This window comes from Lemur catta, chromosome 1 (genome assembly GCF_020740605.2).
Source record: "Lemur catta isolate mLemCat1 chromosome 1, mLemCat1.pri, whole genome shotgun sequence".
NCBI classification, from domain to species: Eukaryota; Metazoa; Chordata; class Mammalia; order Primates; family Lemuridae; genus Lemur; species Lemur catta.
The window spans coordinates 7,789,911-7,811,909 of record NC_059128.1 but is presented as its reverse complement, the minus strand read 5'-3'; positions in this window follow the sequence as shown (position 1 = coordinate 7,811,909).

The window sequence follows — 21,999 nt, the reverse complement described above, 5'->3', positions numbered from 1 at the left end:
TTGTTCTATGATATCCGTGGGTCTGGGTACCACTGCTCTGCTATCTTATGGAAGTTTCCTGAATTAGAGGCTCCTAATACCTTCCCAGGGCTACTAGTCAGCCACAGCCCCGACAACCCAGGAGCACATGTGGTCCTGGTTCTGCCCCTTTCTAGCTGGGCAACGGTGTGTAGGTCACTGCCCCTCCCTCAACCTCATCTGCTCCTCTGCAAACTAGACTTAATGAGACCCAACTCGAAGGGTCATTGTGAGGCCTGGGTAAGTCGGGGTGGGGGGGAAGGGCCAGCATAGGGTTTGGCACACTAAGGGTGACCAACCAATGGGGCTTGCCTTCATTCATTCACTTAACAAAGTCCATGGACCACTTGCTGGGAAACAGCAGTGAACAAGGACAGTCCCAGGATTTCAGTCTAGCAGGGTTCTAATAAATAAACAGCCAATCTCCTCCCTGTGGGAGACAAGGAGGGAGGGCTTCCAGAGGGGGCGCTGCAAGGCATCCCAGGAGAACATGGAGGTTGGGGGGGAGTAGCATCTCCCCCAGCGTGGGTGTGGGTGCTGGAGGGGTGGGGGTGGCCACTAAGGAAGGTCTTCTGGCTCTAAATGGGAGATGCTCAGAGGGCCCGAGGAATCAATTCTTGGGGAACCTGGGGATTTAAAATGCAAGTGTTTGATTTCTTGAGACAACAGATGGACTGTGATCTTTTTCAGAGCAGAATGTCAGCATGGATCTGGAGGTGTCAGCACAAACAGGCCCTGCACTTAGAGGGTCTGGCCCGGTTCACGGAGCTCTTTCTCAAACTCGATTTCCTCTAATCTGCACAAGAGACCCACGAGGTAGATATCAGCATCTCCATGACAGCAGAGGACATGGAGTCTTAGATGGATGACATGACTTGCCCAAGGCCACCTGCTGGTCAGCTGCAACATGCCCCAGGACTTCACACTTCACCATCTCTCCAAAACCAGCCATTCCGGTCCAAACCCTCTGAAGTCATCACTGGCCATGTGCACAGCTGCCCTCTCCTTGCCTTCTCTCTCTGACATCCTTTGGCCATTGGCTTAAGTGTCCTGTGACCCTGAAGGAGAAGCTGAGGTCCTGGCGGGAGGCTGGGGACTTCCTGCCTAGCCCTACCCTGCCTGTGGCCTCAAGCCTGCTTGGTCTCTGCTACCATGAAATGGGCAGTAGTCTTGTGCCTTCCCCAACCCCAGCTGGTGGGAGGGCCACCTGCTGAAAAGAGGTGTTAGAAGGGGTCTCAGGAAAAGTGGAACATGTTGACTTTCACTGGAAAGGCCGGCATCCGGGGGAAATTCATTATTTATATTCCGCTGTGGGAGTTCCTGGTTATGTTTTTCCCGAGTGGCAACATTTGATAAGAAGCCCGACAAATCAGAAAAAAAGAAACTTCACTTTAAAAAAAAAAAAAAGAAAGAAAATTTAGCATCTGAAGTTGGACACTGATTGATATTCTGGGTTAAATCTCTTTGAACTGGAGAACAGACAGCTCACAGAGCATCCGACGTAGACTCATATTTAAATGAATGTTGCCCTGTTTTCGTTTTGTTGTTGGGTGTACAGGGTCTTTTTTTTTTTTAAGATATAAATTCCAACTATGTTTTGTGTGAAGGGTCTCAGTGCATACTGACATTGTGAGTGTCAGCCCCAGATCACTTTAATCAGAGAGTGGATATGCATGATAAAACGGATAAGGGACTTTAATCAAAAAATCCGCTGGCCTGGAAACGTGACGCACTCCGCCAAACACACTTCATCCCACTTTTCTTGTGCCACTGCCAAGATTCTATTTCATGAATATGCATTGGACATGATATTACATTAAAATGTGACATTGGTGTATGGTGTGGAGGATTTAGAATTCCCCCCCAAGTATGTACGTGTATATCTTTACACACACACACGCACACATACGCATACACGTGCGTGTGTGCATGTGTGTGTGTGTGTGTATATATGTGCATGTGTGTATATATATATATATACACATATACATATATATATACTTCTGGAAAGTTTTTGTTAATTGGACATTAACGTTGCAATGTGAGCTTTTCCCTCCTAAAGCTTATTTGGGAGCTGAATATTGGATTTATAACCTGTATCATCCCTGTAAGAAACTAATAGCAACAGTAGGCGGGAGTTTTATTTAAACTCTACCCGGGAATGCTCTATCCAGTTTTCAGCAGAGGTCACATCTTTCTGTATAAAATGCTCATTTGTGAGAGAGGGCACAGGCGGAGGTTTTGTGGTTTGTTTCTGTTTCAAGGAATTAATTCTGAGCGCAGTGGATGAGGGAGCTGCGAGCCTGTCCCCATCCCAGCTGCATAGCTGCCTCTTAGAAACGGGCAGGAGACCCCTGTGAAAATGCAGGCGCCTCCCTGCCTGAGAAGCAACTTTCGGGAGGGCACACTTCTGCATGCTTTGGAGTTCCACGGACTCCAGCAAATCTGTCGCCTTCAGCCCCCTCCTCTCCTTTCTGCCTGCTGGTTTTTTTTCCTCCATCTAGACGAAGGCTGCAAATTTTGAGAATTTATCGGAAATCATATCATGCCATGCAAAGCAAACGACTTGCAAAGTAAAGGTGCACTGCGCAGATTAAAGATGAATGTATTGTCAGATCTTGTTTGATACCTTGCAGAGTCTCTCCCGTGGAAAAATTCCGGGTGGCGTTCGGCAAGCACAGATTCATCTAGGGGAATCAGAGGCGGAATGGCTCCACAATGCTATTTGCATAGAAATGGGCTGGTATTTGGACTCCCCACGGGGCTGGGTGTCTCTTGGCTTCTCAGGGGCAGTGGAGGCAAATGCCTGGTGCTAGTAGTACCTGCCACACATTTGGGCCGTAAGGACAATTGCCTACAGCGTGGGATTTCTCTGGGCACTAGTCAGAGTCCCCCATTTATGAAGCCACTTCTTTTGTCCAGCGAAAATCTCTTTCACAAAGAAGTTGCACAGAAGGTCGGATAGTAGCCCCTCCACCTCCCAATTCATGTCCACCCAGAATCTCAGAATGTGACCTCACTCGGAATAGGGTCACTGCAATGTGACTAGCTAAGGACCTGGAGATGAAATCATGCTGGATTTAGGGTGAGCCCTGAATCCAGTGACTAGCGTCCCTGTAAGAAGAGAGGACACAGAGACACACAGGGAGAAGACAGCCTTGAAGTTGGAGCCAGAGACTAGAGGGAGCTGCCATGAGCCCAGGAATGTCTGGGGCCACCAGGAGCTGGAAGGGGCAAGGACGGATTCTGCCCCAGAGACTTCAGAGGGAGTGTGGCCCTGCTGACGCCTTGATTTGGGACTTTCAGCCTCTGGAGGCATTAGAGAGTAAATTTCTGTTGTCTAAGTCACACGGTTTGCGGTAGTTTGCTGTGGCCGCCACGGGACATGAATGCAGGTCATGTGTAAAGGGTTACTGAGGGCCCCTCAGAAAACCCCTTAGGTGTCAATCTCTACTCTGTGACGAGGTTTGAATTTTGTTTATTTCAAATTGGGGTAAATAGCACTTATCACACAGGGTTGTTCGACACGATCAGCGTTATTTTGATGCTTACGAGGCAGGCTTCCAGGAGGGGAAGTCACAAACCTTAGACAAGCAGAGGCCACTCGGTGTCGTCACAGTGAGGGCAGACGTCGCGCACAAACCCAGCGCAGGGCCGTCATGCTGAAGAGGAGGCCTGGCTCTGCCCAGCCCCTGCGCCAGGCCTGGCACGCCCAGAGCGGCAGCAGCCCCCTTCCCACCACGGGGAGGGGGCACCCTGAGGTCAGAGCCCGGAGACTGTGAACTTAGAGCCCCTCCACCCCCAGGGTACACGACCTGTCCCTGCATGACGGTGACTGCGGCTGATCGCAGCTCCCGGTCCAGCTGGTGTGACTCTGCTCAGAAGCCTCTGGGACCGATGGTTCAGTAAATTCCATTTTCTTTTCAGATCAGCAATTTTTAAATGCAAATATTGTATTTAATGATGAATTGAGGGAATGACCATGTCATCCTCAATCAAAAAGGTGTTGAGTCCCAAGAGTCATGGGAATGACAGGGAGGCGTTTGTAGCTGGATAATCCTTAGGAGGGTCCTCTCCCTCTCTGAGCCTCACTTTTGTCACTTGAACAGTGTGGGTAAAAATTATAACCAACACACGGGGTTGTTGGGGAGACCAGATTAAGTGAGATGACTCACAGGAAAAGTCTCTAAGCTATAGAATGTCAATCTTACTATCCTTGGACTAATTTCCTTCTGCCCCCTTTCTCATTATTTCTTCCCTCCCTCCCTTCCTCTTTTCCTTCCTTCCTCTTTCCCTCCCTCTCTCCCTTTCTTCTTTCCTTCCTTGCTCTTTCTTTTTCTGCCACCCAGTTAGGTAATGTTCTGAGGGTTTGAAGAGGGCGCACCATTTATGGACGTGCACTGTTAAGATCAGGCTGGAGAAAGGCATCGTTCAAGGCTATGAGACTTGGAAAACTTTCTTTGACAATTAATAGGGATCTATTGATTTTGAAGCATTTTCGCCATTGCCAACACTTCCAAATTGCTTCTCTACAAACCCAAACTTCAGCAATCTTGGATCCTCTATGGTGACCCAGTGGCTCCTGGTGACATCAGGATGGCTGACAGACCAGTGGAGGCTGCTTCTAGGGACCCCAAGAGCAAAGCCTTTGCATTGCCTTAGAACAAACACTGAGGGTTCCAAACTGCAACTGGGGACCTACTTGAACGAGGGGAATGGTTCTCTCTGGCCAGGATGAAATTTTGAAAGAATTCTCTCCTATTTGGTCCCCAAATTGCTGTTTCTTTCTGATGAGCCTCACCAAATTCCTGAAACCAAGCAAGAGAAATATTGTGATATTTCACAAGCTCAACTACAGGTCCCAAGGGCTGTGATAGCCAGAGGTGAAAGGGGGAGGGTGTCTGGACCCTCAACATGAGGAGAGCTAAGTTGGGCGACAGCTTGGTACCCTGGACAGAGCCCATGTCCGTCTTGTCTAGGCCCTGCCACTCACAAGCTGTGCAATCTTGCCAAGCCACTTCCCACTCTGGGCTTCAGTTTTCTCATCCACAGGATGGGCCTGAGCCTGCATCACAGGGAATTTGTGAGGATCAGAAGGGACTATTTGTGAGCAAAATATTCTTTAGACAGCTATAGAGCAGTGGCAAGTGTTAATATGATTTTCTACCATTTACCAAACAGCCCAGACACATATCCATTCACTAATAAAACCAGTAGCGTTTCCAGGGAAGTTCCTATAATCTTAAATAAATAATGTCCTTGGAAAAGTTCCACATGCTGTAATTTTAGCTCAGGAGGCAAGCTTGATGACAGGGCTTCAGTAGTGACAGCTGGCAAACAGAGGTGGCACTGCGTCAGGGTACAGTTGCTGGCTCTTAACTTTGTGAACCTTACGAAGCATTGTGTATGCCCTTTGCAAAGGAGGGTGTCCAAGAGGAGGTGGGGCAGCTCTTCTCATTAACAATCACCATTAACGCCCAGATATGCATCTCTAAACTCTGGAAACCCAGGCGCGGGGGCGAGAGGAAGAAAATTCTGCGTGTGTGTCTGACATGCTTGGTGATCGTGAATCCTTCTGCATTTGCTTATGGCATGTTGACGCCTCACATTGGGTTATATTGTGTCATGTTTCATTATTGCAGAACTCATAAGACATAGTAGAATACTGGCAGGAATTTGGGAATTAGGAAAAAAAAAAAAACAAGAACCCGCAACCCCACACCTCTAGTATATTTTTCTTATCTTCTCCTGCTGTGGTTTCAGTTAGAGAGCTCCCCCCTGTGACTCTTATTAATTAGGATGGTCGGTTATCTGTGAGAAGCAGATATTTCTCAGATACAGGCGACACACAGTATGTGAGCGGGGGTGACTGGGGATATACTCTACTTGAAGAAACAGAACCATATTTGCAAGTTGCATTAGACAGTGAAGACAAATGCATCTAAAAATAACTCACTAGCCTGATTTTTTTCTCCCCCTTCCTAGACAATGGTATGCATTTTGGCTTCAGCTTTTTCATGTTTTTGGGGTCCCCTAGACATAGCCATAATGTTGATTTCGTTTCTGCCTGGGCCACTGATCAGTTTTTTTTATTTTTTTAAATTTTATTTTATTGTGATAAGAACACTTCACACGAGCACTTCCCTCTTAACAAATTTTAAGTGTAAAATGCAGTATTGTCATGTATCGGCACAAGGTTGTACCAACAGATCTCTAGAACTTATTCATCTTGCATAAGTGAACTTTGATACCCGTTGATTAACAACTCCCATTTCCCTTTCTTCCAACTCCTGGCAACAAACATTCTTTTTTTGTTTCTGTAAGTTTGATTATTTTAATAGTTCATGTAAGTGGAATCACGCAGTATGTGTCCTTCTGTGACGGGCTTATTTTACATACTATCATGTCCTCAAGGTTCATCCATGTTGTCACAAATGGCAGGAGTTCTTTCTCTTTAGAAGCTGAATAATATTCATATGTATATAAAATATTTTCTTTACCCATTCATCTGTGCATGGACAGATTTTTATTTTGTTTCATGGTTATACCAGAAACTTACTTGTTTATCTGAAATTCACATCTAACTGGGCATCCTGTATTTTGTCTGGCAGCCCTAGTTGTTGGCTTATTTGTTGTTTGGTGCTTTCACGTGGAGTTGCCGACACAGTTGAGCTGGTTGGAGGTGGCTACGGCTGGGGAGGTTGGCTGTGGGCAGGGGCTGAGGAGTGGGGAGGTGGTGAAATGGAAAGAAAGCAAGACATTTCCTGCGTAAGTGCTGCTAATTCTTGGGGAATTGCACAGCACCATGGAGCACGCTGCCTTTGCTGCTCTCCAGTGGGGAGCAGGATCCCTTTTCAGTAACCTGTGCTGGTGTCATCAAAGATGGCCCAAGACCACTGATGGGGAAAGCCTCCAAAATACACAGAGTGTGACTTTGCCACCCTGCCTTCACCAGTCAGATGCCTGCACCAGCTCACCTGAAATTGAGATGGATATGTGGGCAATTTCTGGGTGAAAAATAAATGGAAGGAACTAAAAGCAGCCCCACTTAGAGCGAGTTAGAGGCTCTTTTGGCTTCAGTCTCGAATGCTTGGATTTAGTCTTTCTCTTCCTCAATACTGGGTGGCGCTTGCACAGTTGTGTCAAAGTAGAGAGAGTCCTTGGGCAGAAGACCTCGGCCTTCACCGACTACTCGTGGGACATTTGGCAAGTTGCATCGCTTTCCTGGGCCTCAGTGTACCCTTCTGGAAAATGTAGTTGAAAAAGACAGGATTCTTAATGGGACTGAAGAGATAATGGATGTAAAACATAGCCTGACATGTAGTGGGACTTCAATAACTGGAGGTTGTTATTTTTACTCAAAAAGTTTGTGTCTGAGTCATAACAGTGCCAGCCAGTGTGTGCATAGTTTGGGAGCATCAGTAGCACTTGCCAGTACAGATATTTCCCTCTTAAGTGCAAGGCCGTTCCATGGTGAATAAATATTGTATCGATAGCATTAATAATAAAAAAATATGAATACGAATGTGACCATAAGGCAGTGTAATGGATATGACTTAGCAATGCGGGGGGGATCCAAGTGGATTTGGGGAATCAGTTTGATCTGTGGGGTTTTTATGCCTACACAGTTGCAATAAATAATAGTTATATTAATCGGCTTCCTGATCAGAGTAATGAAAATCATGTGTTGTAGGAATTATATCAAATACACTAGAGTGATGGTTTCAGTGACAGAAGAGCCTGCCCCGGGCACCAATGTGCACAGATGTTACTGTCCCGTGCTTGTTGGGTGGCCTGGGGCTTATTGGTGCAGATACTCTGGAGTGGGTGCCAGGGCCTCGGTTCTGAAAATGACCATTTTCCCAAGTCACACAATGGGTTGCTCCAACAGCAGCAAATGCAAGGTAAGTGCAGATGAGCCCCTTGAGCTATCCCGGCCCTTCAGGTCTTGGAGCCTGGAGAGAGCTTAGAAATCATGTTCTCCTGGAGAACTTGAGGCTCAGAGTTTGGAGTGACTTGCCCAGGGTCACACAGAGACTAACGTTAATCTCAAAGCTGTCCCATAATTGTTCAACTTTGTCTTTCAAAACATCTCACTAATATCTTCCCTCCATCTGCCTGGCCATCACCCCTCCCTACCATGTGTGAGGCCTATAACTCCCTTCACACACGGTTATTATGGTTGACTGGTCATTATGGTTGACTCACAGCCAGTTGCTATGGTTGACTCCAAATGTCTATTCCACCCCAGATGATTAGCTGAAACCACCTGGATTGGTGAGGGTAAGCAGTGCTAGCTGCAGTAACAAATAACCCTAAACTTTGGGTGGCTTAACCCAATACATCGATGATGTCTAGACCAGTGGGTGGCAAACCGATTCAGAAACCCAGATCTCTACTTTCTAAGGTGTTGTCATCTTTTAAGGCTTACACTGGTTCTCTGCCTTCAGCTTCTGATGAAGGAGAGCAGGGAGGACCACACAGGACGTTTTGGGGACAGGCCTGGAAGTGTCATCACTTTTCTCACATTCTGTCAGTAGACGCTGGTCACATGGCCCAGTCTGAATTGTAAGAGGGGCCGGGTAAGGCCTTCTTCCTGGGTGTTCTGGAGGGAAAATGGATCAGAAAACATCTACCAGGTTTCTCCCACAGCATCCCTGGTCGTCCCTTCCCCTGCCGGTGGGTGGTTTAAGACTGGGTGTGCAGCCCAGGGTGTGTGTATGTGGCCCAGTCCTGGCCGATGAGTCTGGAGGTGAATACAGCTGGGGCTCACAGGAGAGGGTCTCTCACACCTAAGGAGGTAGGCCCACTTCTCCCTCTGGAGAAATCTCCCCACAAAGCTGCGTTCTGGTTCCTACCTGCCCAAGGAAGAGGCACACATGTGTAAGAGGGGCAAGCACAGGCGATGCTGGTGCACAAAACAGATCTACCATATGGTGTCTGGAACCTGCCCTGCCCCCAGACCTTGACTACTGGGGGTAATAAATACTCTTGTTGTTGAAGCCAGTTTGAATCTGAACTTGCTGTTGCCTGTAGCTGAGATCATCCTAACCAACGGCAGCCACGGTGAACATTGTTTGAAGCAGTGTCCAAAACCGAGGCCAGTGTGTCAAGTTACATTAATAAACTAGATTGTTACTGAGACCCAGCGCCAGGCATGTAGGTTGGGCTTAAAAGTCCAGAGGCAACTTGGAAAAAGGGGAATCTACAGACTGTAGATTCCACAAGACCTGGATGCAAGGTCCTAGCTTGACTCTCACCAGCTCTGTGACCCTGGGCAAGTTACCTACCCTCTCTGAGCCCTCTCTGTGTTTTCATGGAGTCCTAATGCCTACCTTGCCGCGTTGTTGAAACTCTCTGTGTGAAGTACTGGTCCACAGATGACATTCAATGGCTGCCAACTACTTCTTAGCTTAATTGACTTTCTCAGGGAAGAAAGCCCTCGTGTCTCCGATGTGTCAAGTCTGTGGGCCCAATTAACCAGGAGATCACCTTCCCTCACCTGAGCAGACAGGCTTGCAGAGGCAGTTGTGTACCTAACATCCCACTTTAACACAGCAGCCGGGTTGGACCCTCCATTATTCATCTTCCGCAGGAATGGGCTCATTAAGCATCACCGTGCGACTCGGTGGATCTTGGAACGCAACCAAAGACCACTTCTCCGGTGGTTGTTTTCTTCCCCAAGATGCTTATGCTTTTTGGAGGTGATGCCAAGACATCCAGCGAGGCACTCAAATCCTTTTTGGAAGGAGACAGGATATAAATTATTAGTAAGTAAATAAATAAATAACCATTTGATGCTGTCAGTTCAGGAGGAAGAAAATCAGTCAACCCGGAGTTGGCTGTCGTGTAGACCACCTGATTGACTCAATTAGGAGTTTTTTCCGGGAGGGGGGAAATGAGGGAAGAAGCGTCAGCCTTGTGCTGCTCTCTGACAAGGAAGTTTCGGGGAACAAAACTTAGAAAACAAGGAGAAGAAAGTTGGCCCGAGTGTCTGCCCGACTCCCACTCCTGCAATTAAGCAAGGCACGGCCCGTAAAGCACCCATCACTTTGCAGGCACATAGTGGGCGCCAACTGAATATTTGGACCTCTCTACATTATAAAAATTTAAATTCAACATTATATTTATGCATTTTAAATTATCGTTTTCATGCATTAATTCTAATATTAGAAATAAAAGGCTACCATGTTCAAAGAATTGTTTGATTCCCTTTTATGAAGGGAGATCTTTAATTAAAGGCATGACTTTGCATCTTTCTATGGATGTTTTAAAAAGTTAATAATGACTTCATTTCTTTCTACCTCTTAACATTAATGTATCAGTAGAATTCATCCTTTTTAGCGCGTCGTTCTGGGAGTTTTGACGACTGTATGCAGTGTGTAACACCACCACACCCGAGACGTGGAACAGTTCCATCATGCGAAACAGTTTTCCTGTGCCCCTTTGTGGGCCCCACCCCCCACCTCCACCCCGCCCAGCCCCTGACAACCTCTGATATGTTTACTGCCCCTTTAATTTTGCCTTTGCAACAATGTAGTACAAATGAAATAATTTAGAATTTTGCCTTTTGAGTCTGGCTTAGTGCATTTGACCTAATGACATTGAGATTCATCTGTGTTGTTATGTACGACTAGTTAGTGTTTCTCCCGTTTATTGATGAAAAGTATTCCAATGTATGGATGTACTACAGTTTGTTTGCTTATTCCCCAGCTGAGAGACATTTGGGTTGTTTCCAATTTTTGATAAGTAAAGCTGCTCTAAACATCCTCCTAGGTTTTTCTGTGAACATAGGTTTATATTTTATTTGGATAAATACTTAGGAAGTGAATTGTTACATTGTATGGTAAATGTATGTTTAACTTTATAAGGAGCTGTCAAACTGTTTTCCAGAGCACTATTTTGCATTCCCTCCAGCCATGTAAAAGAGTTCCAGTTGCTCCACATCCTTGCCAGCATTTGGCGTTATCAGTTCCCCCTGAATTTTAGCCATCCATACAGGTGCATGGTAGTGTTTCATTGAGGTTTTGATTTTCATTCTCCCAGTGACTATGAATGTTCAACATCTTTTTTTGTGTTTCTTTGTCATCTTTACATTTTCTTTGGCAAAACATTCAAAGATTTTGGCCATTTTTAAATAGACTTTGTTTTTTTTTCCAGAGCAGTTCACAGCCTCCCCCAGCATCAGCATCCCCCACCAGAGTGGTGCCTTCGTTACCATTGATAAACCTGCACTAACACGTCATTATCACTCGGCGCCCCTAGTTTATGCTGAGGATCACTCTTGGTGTGCTACATCCTATGTGTTTGGACAAATGTACAATGACACGTGTCCACCATTGTAGCATCATTCAGAGCAGTTTTGCTGCCCTAGAAATCCTCTGTGTGCTGCCGATTCATCCTTCCTTCCCCACTTAGCCCATGGCAAACACTGATCTTTTTACTAACTCTATGATTTTGCCTTTTCCAGGGTGTCATTTGGTTGTAATCATACAGTATGTAGCATTTTCATATTGGCTTATTTTCACTTAGTACTATGCATTTAAATTTCCTCCATGTCTTTTCATGGCTTGGTAGCTCATTTCTTTTTAACACTGAATAATATTCCATTGTCTGAATATATCACATTTATTTACCCATTCATTTACTGAAGGACATCTTGGTTGCTTCTGAGTTTTAGCAGTTATGAATAAAGTGCTATAAACATCTGTATGCAGGTTTTTCTGTGGACATAAGTTTTCAACTCCTTTGGGTAAATACCAAAGGGCAGGACTGCTGGATCACATGGTTAGAGTATGCTTAGTTTTGTAATAAATCACCAAACTGTCTTCCAAAGTGGTTGTCCCATTCTGCATTCCCAAAGACAGTGAATGAAAGTTCCTGTTGCTCCGTCTTAGCCAGCCTTGGACAACAGTGTTTTGGATTGTGGCCATTCTAATCGGTGTATAGTGGTACCTCATTGTTGTTTTAATTTGCATTTTCTTGCAGACATAGGATGTCTTGAATCTTTTCATATCCTTTTTTTTCCATCTGTATATCCTCTTTGGTGAGGTGTCTACTAAGTTCTTTGGCCCATCTCAATTTTTGTTTTTTTTTTAAAGCCGGGTTTTTGATTTTCCTATCATTGAGTGTTGGGAGTTCTTTAAATGTTTTGAATACATGTCCTTTATCAGATACATGCTTTGCAAATATTTTCTCCCAATTTATGGTTTGTCTTTTCATTCTCTTAACTGTGTCTTTTGAAGAATAGAAGTCCTCAATTTTGATGAAATCCACTTTATTGATTTTTTTAATGGATCATACTTTTGGTGTTGTAGCTAAGAAATCTTTACCTAACCCAAGGTCACAAAGATTTCCTCCTATGTTTTATTCTAGAGGCTTTATAGTTTTAAGTTTTACATTTAGATCTACGATGCATTTTGAGTAAATTTTGTATAAGGGACGAGGGTCATGTCTTATTGGTACCCTCTTGTACCAATTGCCAGGTCACTGTGAAGAGGCCAGAGCACGTTGGTCAGCTGAATGCACCCACCTTGCCATCACCCAAGTTCACTTCTAGGTCTCCCTTCTGTAGTTCCTCCAAAGAAACAGTATTGTCGGGGTTGCAAGCATCAACAGGGAATAGCTTAGTCCATTCAGGCGTTTTAACAAAATACCACAGTCTGCGAGGCTTATAAAAAAACAGAAATTTATTTCTCACGGTTCTGGAGGCTGGAAGTCCTAGATCAAGGTGCCAGCAGATCTAGTTCCTGGCGGGGGCTGCTTTCAGGCTCACAGACAGCTGTCTTCCCAGTCTGTCCTCAGGTGGTGGGAGGACGGGAGGGAGCTCTCTGGGGTCTCTTTTATAAGGGCACTAATCCCATTCATGAGGGCTCCACCCCCACAACCTAATAACCTCCTAAAGGCACCTGCCTCCTACTGTTACCACACAGTGCACTAGGTTTCAACATATAAATTGTGTGTGTGGTGGGGGGATAGTCAGTCTCTAGCAGGGAGAAAGCAGAAGAAGGGAGCAGAAAAACCATCTTGTTTGGAGCCAGGAACCTGGATTTGAATCCCTCCCCCCCACTTATTAACTGGAGGTCCTGGGCCAACAATTTACTTCACCGAGGCTCAGTTTGCTTAGCTACGGAGTGGAGATAATGACCTTTCCATGTACATCTTACTGAGTGGCTTGGGGCTCCAATGGTATCACGTATGTGAAAGAGCTCTGTAAATTTATCATGCAGTGAAGATATTGTTTCAAGTGCCATGTTTTCCTCCTGGAGTCTTGATGAGATGCTCAGACACTCTTCAGCTGTCTCTGTCTCTTTTGAATTTACCTTGAACCTGCCCATTCTCCATTCACTGCAGCATCCGGTTAAGATCTGCTCCATGCCTTCAGGGTGGGGGAGGGCAGAGTGTAGGAGTTAAGAGCAAGGGCCTTTTGTGTCTCCTTGGGGACAACAATGATGATGATGATGATAAGATTAGTTAACCCTTTCTGAGTGCTTGCCATGTACCAGGCACTCATCAAAGCACCTTGCATATATTCATCTATTCATTGGAACAACTCAGCAAGGATGTTAGGATTACCTCCATTTTACAGATGAGGAAAGTGAGGCACAGAGATGTTAGTTGACCAGCCTGAGGCCACAGTGGCAGTAAGTGTCAGACTCTGGATGACTGTGGCTTAGCTCCGGAGCCCACCAAGCTCTGAGATAATACCCCTCAGCATGCTCTGTCCCCCAGAACCCTGAGCTGTTAGGTATCTGCCCCTGGGGACAGCCCCCCAGCATCTGTCCTAGCCTTGTGTGACATCTCCCTGTACTGAAAGTGAGCTGTTGAGGGCAGGAACTGGTCTCTTTCGTGTCAGTCTTCCTGCTGTTTCCCACACTACCTGGCACACAATAGAAGTTTGAATAATGCTCATTTAATTAAAAATAATTCAAGTAAATGCTCAAGGCACCTTTTCCCTGCGTTGGCCGGGTACCTGTTGTTTCAGGACAGACAGGTGTACATGACGACAGGGAGGAGGGGTGCTAGGCATGGATGCTGCAGGTGGCTCAGAATGGAAGTTGCTGCCTTTTCTTTTTCTGTGGTTTGTAAACAGCTCTAAGTTCTGCTATATTTACTTCCAGTAAAGCCAAAATACTAGTCACACACACACACAGACATCCGATTTCACACACAAATGAATGCATGGATGGATGACGTAACGCCTGTTAGTCCTGGACAGCGTAATCAATGAACACGTGGAAAAGACATACTGAGATCTGTTGTCAGTGACATTGGCAAATCTGGTTCTGTCTCTGAGTCAGAGCTGCCCCCTCCCCTAGTCCAAAAGGGCAATAATGTTGGCTAATACCTTGCATTGTGCAGGGCCACATAGCCCCAGAGTTTGCAAAACCCTGTGATTGAAACAACCATCTCGCAGACCCTCTGGAGCCCACCCTTATCACCTTCCCACCTCTGCGGCTGGACCCTGCCACCCAGGCTACGTTCCTTACAGGATCCTGAGTATGCCTTGCTCTCTCGGGCCTCCAGACTTCCGTACATGTTGGCACCCCCCAGCCCCACACCCTTTGTTCCCCTTGTGTCTGCTCACTCTTCACGTTTTGGCTTGGGCAACACTTCCTGCAGAAAGCCTTCCCTGACTGCTACATCTGGGTCCTGTATCCCCCTGTGCTCACTGAGCTTCTCATGGCCTCTGTCCCCCATTGACTGTTGGATTATTCTACACCCGTCTTCTCCGCTAGACTGTGTGCTTCTGGAGCCAGAAACCAGCTGTCCAAAAAGAGGACATCATGAGAGTGACCCAATGGCAGAACTCCACCAGGTGGGCATGATGCCCCTCACTGGACAGGCGACGAGAGTGAAGCTCAGAAAGATCAGGGTCCTGGGAGCTGTGCTGCACAAGGTCTCTCCTGGGTGGCTTTGGATCAAGGATGAGGAGTCTTTCCTTCGCTATCTCTGGGGGTCCCTGGGTGGGTGCTGGAGACGACGGCTGTCTCGGAAGGCTCCTTGCAGGTGCTGCCGAGAAGGGGTCCTTCCCAAAGCCGCTCCGATTCCTTTAAGCTTCCACAGGCCTGGACAGCACGTGCCAAATGGAAACGTGCGTTGAAAGAATTTTGTGGGTTGAGCAGATCACGGGAACAGCTACTGTGCAAATACTGTCAAACGGGGCATGTATTTAAAAGGTTAGACACAATATCTCCTCGCCTTTTTCCTTCCGCTCTCTTTTCATAGTCCACTGCAAAACAACAATGGATGAAGGGGTGCCGAGCATGCGTGTATATTTTCTTTTTCTTTCTTTCTTTTTCTTCTTCTTCTTCTTTTTTTTTTTTTTTTTACCTTTCCCCAAGGAGCTTCTGTGCTACCCACACTAATTGTAGGTTTTTCTGAAAATGCAGCATGAATCATTTATAAATAAAGAGACTTTAAAATCCCTAAAAGACTCCCTGAGGTATTCAGTATTTCAGCATAAAATAACTGTTAAATGGAGTTGTTCTGAATTACCTTTTACTGGAAAGTGGTGAAAATAAAGTTTTCTTTTCACCATGACTGTTGCAGTAATTCTATCACACAGCCACCCCGGGTAATTGACAACCCATTTCCATAATTCAGATTTTAGCAAAGCCTCCCCTGACATGGCCAGTGCTGGGGAAAGGGGGCTTCAGGAAGGACATCTGTCACACTGGCCAAGAAGGAAGCCAGCTAACAGTTCCTGGGCAGAGATCTGAGATGACTGACCCTCAATGCCCAGATATAAATAAATGCAGATATTGATGTGTGGGGACCAGGAAAGGGCAACAGCTTTGAAGTCACACCAGCCAGAGTTCTAACTTCAGCACTGCCTCCTATCAGCTGTGTGACCTTGGAGGAGTTGCTTAACCTCTCTGATTCTCAGTTTCTTGAGGAATAATAATATTTACTTTGTAACGTAGTTAGGAAAAATTGAAATCATGTTTATAAACAGCCAGAACAAAATCAAAGATCACAGGGGCAGTGATAAATAATAGTGATGATAATAATAATAATACTACCACTTCTGCATTTGGGTGGGCCTTGGACACATGCACCAAAAGGAAATTTCAATGCTGTGTGTCTTCCCTGTCTCACTGCTCATTTGAACACCCTCCCTCGTCCATCCATCCATCCTTCCATTCTCCCAGCCACTAGGTGACTGGCTCATTTAGTCTGCAAATATTTTCAGAGTGTGTTATGTGCCATGTTCTCTGTGCAAGGGACTGGGGGTCTGAAGGTGAATGAGACGGTGAGGGGTTTAGTCTAGTGGGGAGAGGCAGCTAGGTGGGGGATATGCACAAGAAAGTGACAAAAGTGTGACCATGACAATTGTACACTGGACACAGTGAAGGTGAAATGCATGCAGTGGCCATTTCCACCTGGGGGTGGAGAGCAGGGCAGGGTGGTTTCACAGGCAGAGGGTGGGCACTGGGGCCAAACCTTGGAAGCTGAGGGCTTTCCAGGTGAGTAGGAGGGGGAGGGGACATCTGTCTTATTTTCTCCCTCCCTGCCCCATGCTTGTCTCAATGCCTGACTCAAAGCAGGCCTCCCATCGACCTTTCGGTGAATGAATGAGTGAATCCAGGTGGCGGGCACAGAGGAAGCCCTTGCTTGGAGGAGGGAGGACTTGCGTGATGGCTGCTGTGCCCAGGGACAGCCAGTGGCTAAATAGGGCTGGGAGAGGCACAAGGGATGAAGGTGTGATGGAGGCAGGCCGGGCCCAGGTGAGAGAGACCTTTGCCTTGTGGGGAAGCCCAGGGTGGAGGGTGGAGCCACTGTGGGAGTTTACTGAGCAAGGCCAAGTTTACCGAGCAAGGCCACGTGAGCTCTCCAGCTGTTTGGCAAACCCTCGGTAGCAGGTTCTGAGAGCAACTTGGAAGGAGGAAATAGGCGTGGGTTTGACAGGTCTTGCCTGACTCTTCCCCTGTGCCGTCCCAGCTCGCGTGCAGTCAGAGGTCACGTCGGATTCTGGGTATAAAATTATGCAGAAGAGGTTCCCCTTCTACTTTGTAGTTGATTGACAAATGGTCCTGTCACTCAAACACGCCTTCAACTTATCGCAAAGAGTAAAAGAAAATTATCTGCTCAGTGCATATGGGAAAGAAAGCTCGTTCATTAACCTCTCGCTTGCTGAGCTCAGAAGCTTGTGACGCTTCGAGGAAGGCAGGGAGGGGCCTGGAAGCAGGTATGCGTGTGTGCTGTGTGTGTATCACTGTCTGTATTTACACACACATGCGCTGTGCACATCTGCTCTCCATCATCCCTTTCAGAAAAAACGCACAAACCCAAACACACACATACACACCCACACTCACCCGCGCACATATATCTTGCAAAGTGTGTAGTTGCTGCATAAGTTTACGCCTTCGAGGAGTGTGTGCACATACCGACAGATGCTTGTGTACCAGTGTTTTACAATGGGATCCGGCTGCCAGCTGTTGGAACTCGGGACCAGGCTGAAAACATCGCACTTTTTGGAGAGCTTTTTAAAGTACCCTTCTAGTTTCTGATTCCTGCAGAATGCAGCTCGGGCTTCCCTCAGAGGAGGGTGCTGGTCAGGAGGGAAACCCCCAGAAGGTGTGACGGTGAATGTCCCCAGGGACGGCTGGGCAGAGGTGCTCAGGAAGCACCTTCCTGATCATTGTTTCCTTACCCCTTGTGGGAGTCAGTTCTCCAGAGAAACACATACGCCAGTACCTTCCAATAAATCTCTTTATGTTTGGAGACATTAAAGCATATAAAGAGATTTAGTAAAAGGTATTGGCTTATGTGATCATGGCATCTGAGTAGCCCCACGATCTTCCATCTGTAAGCCAAGCTGGAGGCCCAGGAAAGCCAGTGGTGAAGGTCAAAGCCTGGGGCTGGGGGAGCTGAGGGTGCAGGCTCCAGTCTGGGTCTGGACACCTGAGAACCGGGAGCATCGAGGCAGGGGAAGATTGATGTCCCAGCTCAACCAGTCACGCAGAGAGTGAAGTCGATCTTCCTCAGCCCTTTCGTCCTATGCAGGTCTGAGGAGGTTGCGTGATGACAGTCACATGGGGAGGACCATGGGCTCTGCTGTTCTGAGTCTGCCCATTCAGAGGCCGATCTCCTCCAGAAACACCCTGGCAGACGCATCCAATGTGTTCACCTTCCATCTGGCATCCTGTGGCCCAGTCGAGCTGACATGCAAAATCAACCATCACACCCATGAAATCACAGCACCAACTCTCAGTTCTTGCCCACGTACCACATGCTGAGCACTGGGCTTGGCCGTTCATATGTGTGGTCTCAAATCTTCACAGTGACTCTGTGAAGTAAGTGTGGTCCCATTTGACAGATGTGAAACTGAAGCTCAGAAGGGCAACCCTGCGAAGAGTGGCAGTGCTGGGGTTTCAGACGGGTCTCTTCTACCCTAAAATCTATTATTTATACAACACCCTTTTTCCCCCTCTGTGTACAACTCTGTTTTGCTTTGTTAGGCACCTTTACTTCTACCATCGCAGTTCATCTTCAAACAAGCGATGGGAAGGTGGGCGTTATTAATTCTTTCATTCAAATATGTATTGAGCCGGGTACTATGCTAGGTTTTGGGGAAACATCCAATGAACAGAGCGGACTAAGTACTAAATACCAGCCTCTCTCCAATCGAGGAAGGTGGAGAGTAAACAGGTTAATAAATGACACCGCAGTATGTGTGATGCAGGACAATAAAGACCAGTAAGGGGGAAAGGCACCAGGGGTGTTTCTCCTTTAAGATGGGGTGCTCAGAGGAAGCCTCACTGATGAAATGTTAGTTAAGCAGAAACCTAGAGGAAGTGAAGAGCATATGATAAGAGGACTATCTAGGGAGGTGAAGTGACCCAGACGTGGCCACAAGGCCCCTCTCACCTAAGCCCTAGCTCTCACTGAAGCTGCTGCCTCCAAGCATCCTCCAGCAGAGCCGAGGGGGCTCTCAGCTTGCTCCGTGCTGCGGGGCAGAGGGAAGAGCACCCATCTTCCCCCAGATGGACCAGGTGCCCTCAGTCCCAGCAACTTACCCAGTGGGTTTTTCTTGGCACTCATTTTCGTATTTTCTTCCCAACCTCTGGGTGCAAAAATTGGGGAAATTGAGGCCACCCTACAGGCCTGAACAGCAGATTCCCCCACTGTGGCTTCTGTTCCCAAAGTCCAGTTTTTGCTCTGCTGTTTACAATGTGTCTTCCTGCCAGTGGCTGAGTAGGTTGAAGTCTTTGAAACACTAAGTGTTCTATAAAATCCAAATAATTCCCTGTAAATCAAAGTACTTGGCATGCTGGCTGCAAAGCCTGGGGCGTTTTTTTTTTTTTTTTTTTTGTTCCTAAGGTAATCTCTAGAAAGTAGTTTGTACTCATGTTTCCACAGTGATTAAATATGCAAAGTAATTTCCATGATTTTCACTGCGTTCTGAACCAAATCAGATTCTGTTCTGCTCCTCTTTGTACAAAGCCACTTATTGGATCAGATTCCAAAACAAATCCCCCGAATTTGGCGGATCATCATTTTAAAAGGGGGCTTGTTAAGGTAATCATTAAATTAAACCACCCCTTTAAGAATATTTAGATCTGGTCCGCCAAGCGGAACGGTCTAATGGTTTTTAAATTAGAAGCTGCGGAATGCTGGTGAATTTTCTTTTGTGGGTCAAGTGGGTATTAACAAATGCTAAGACTGTTCTCTCTTTTGTCATCACCTTGAAATCTGCAAAGAAAAGCAAAGAGTGGGAAGGACCCAAGGAGAGAGGCCGGGTGGGGACTGAACACCTGCTCCGGAGAAGCCCAAGCCTGAGTCTGCAGGTCGGGGCCAGGCCGGGGGATGTCCTGACTGCAGGTGGCTTAAACCCCTCACGGGGTCAGATCTTCCGACCGCAGAGCCTGAGCTGATACCAGTGGCCTGGAGACATTTTTAAAACCTCTTCACTGTCTGTCCTCCAGGAAGGTTGGCAGTGAGTCCCAAAGAAAGCCGCACACCAGAGCCCTTTGTCGCCTCATCCTCAGGGTGCCTGGGGACCCAGACGCCATGCAGCGTGTTTCACCTCCTCTTACCGGGTCTCCTAGCTTCTTGGCAGCCCCTCGGATCCCGAGCTAAGGTGGCCCAGGCCTGGCAGAACGGAGCCAGGTTTGTCTGTGACTAACAGAAGTGCAGTTAGAGCTTCACATGACAGTCACCTGGAGAGGGTCATCCGTGCCAGCCCACGCACACTAAGAGAGCCGGACTGAATTCTTCTGGGCTGGGGCTGAGCATTGGCTTTTTCTTTTTTTTTAAACTTTCCCGGTGATTCTAGTGTGCAGCCGAGGTTGAAAACTGTCACACATTAGGGAAAAAGCCTTTCTCACGGAGGCATTTAAAGGCATCGAGTCCTGTGCTGGTGGGGCCTTCGGTTCAATCGGAGCTGGGTAAACTGAGGCCTCGGGGCCAAACGTGGCCGGTGCCCAACCACGAGTGAAAAATGGTTTGGCTTTTTTAAGTGGTTGAAAAAAAATTCAAAAGAAGAATAATATTTCATGATACCATGAAGTGATACGACGTTCAAATTTTGGTCTCCATAAATAAAGTTTTATTGGTACACAGCCGTGCTCATTGATTTACGTGTCATTGTCTCTAGATGCTTTTGTGCTTAGTTGCGACAGAGATTGAATGGCCTGAACAGCCTAAAGTATTTACTGTCTGGTCCCTACAGAAAAAGTTTGCTTATCCCTGAGCTAAATCACAGGAGAAGGAGACCACCAAAAATGAGCCTGTCTTTAATCTACACAAGGTGGAATGGGACCCATTTAAAATCAGGCAAAAATTTAAAAAGAAAAAAAGATGAAATTGAGCATTGCCCTGGGTGACGAAAGAACGCTTTCATACACAGCCGCGGGGAGTGTTGGAGCAGCCCTCCCGGAAGCCCCTGTTAGTGTGCAGCAAAGACCCGACCATGCTCATGTGCTTTGTCCAGTCCATTCTATTTCTAGAAATGTGTCCTGTGAAAATTCTCAATCGTATGCACGGTCTTATCTACTGGGATTTTATTGCAGATTATAATATGAAAAAAAAAAACCCGCAAAAAATGTAAGTGCTCAACAATAGGGGTGTTTTAATAAATCGTGCTGCTTCCATACGCAGCCGTACAAATGATGTGGTGGAAGAATAGATAATGTCTATGGCCTCTAAAGTGAAAAATAAGCCATAAACCAAAACTTGTTATGAGCAGAAAGATTTCAACTTATCAAAAAGCAATACGGATATACACAGATACCCCAAATGATAATAATGTCTAACTCTGGGTAATTTTATCTTTTCCCCTGCTTTTCTGTATTTTTCAGATTTTCTACATGGAGCGGGAGTTCACGGCAGTGCTATTCGGGGGTGGCTCCCCAGGGACGGTGCAACCTAGGACACCTTAGCCTGGGGGGTGGGAAACCCAGGTGTCCAGGGACCCTCCTCATCTCCACCTGCCGAATGAGCCTGAAGACGCCACACAGAAGACCTGACTTTCTCTCGCCTGGGCGACGAAGCGTGGTGTGAAAAGCAAAGCCTTCCAAGCCGTAGGACCCGGATTTGATCACTTGCTCCGTAATCCTAACCATTTCGAGGGCCATTTTGATCCTCTGAAAGGCAGGAATGATAATAAATCTTCCTTACGAGGTTTCTTTGAAGGCTGATGAGAGAGCTTATGCAAAGGCACCAGGTGCGGTGCCTGGCCCAGGTGAACGTTCCAGAACCACTGGCCCCCTTCTTCTTTCCCTCCCTGTGATCTTTCAAATCCCTTCCACTTGAAACCTCACGAACAGTTTGGATTCTTCTAATCATGCGCATTTGTACAGGGGGAAGAGATTGCGACTGCAGTTTCCTGTGCTCAGAGAACATCTGTCCTGAAAGCAAGTCCCTCGTGCACCTGCACGGATGCTGCTGGGCTCTCCCTCCACGCGGGCGTCACCAGTGGGTCCCAGCTCCCGACGCTGCTCTCCAGGACGTGCGTGTGCTCTGTCCTTCCAC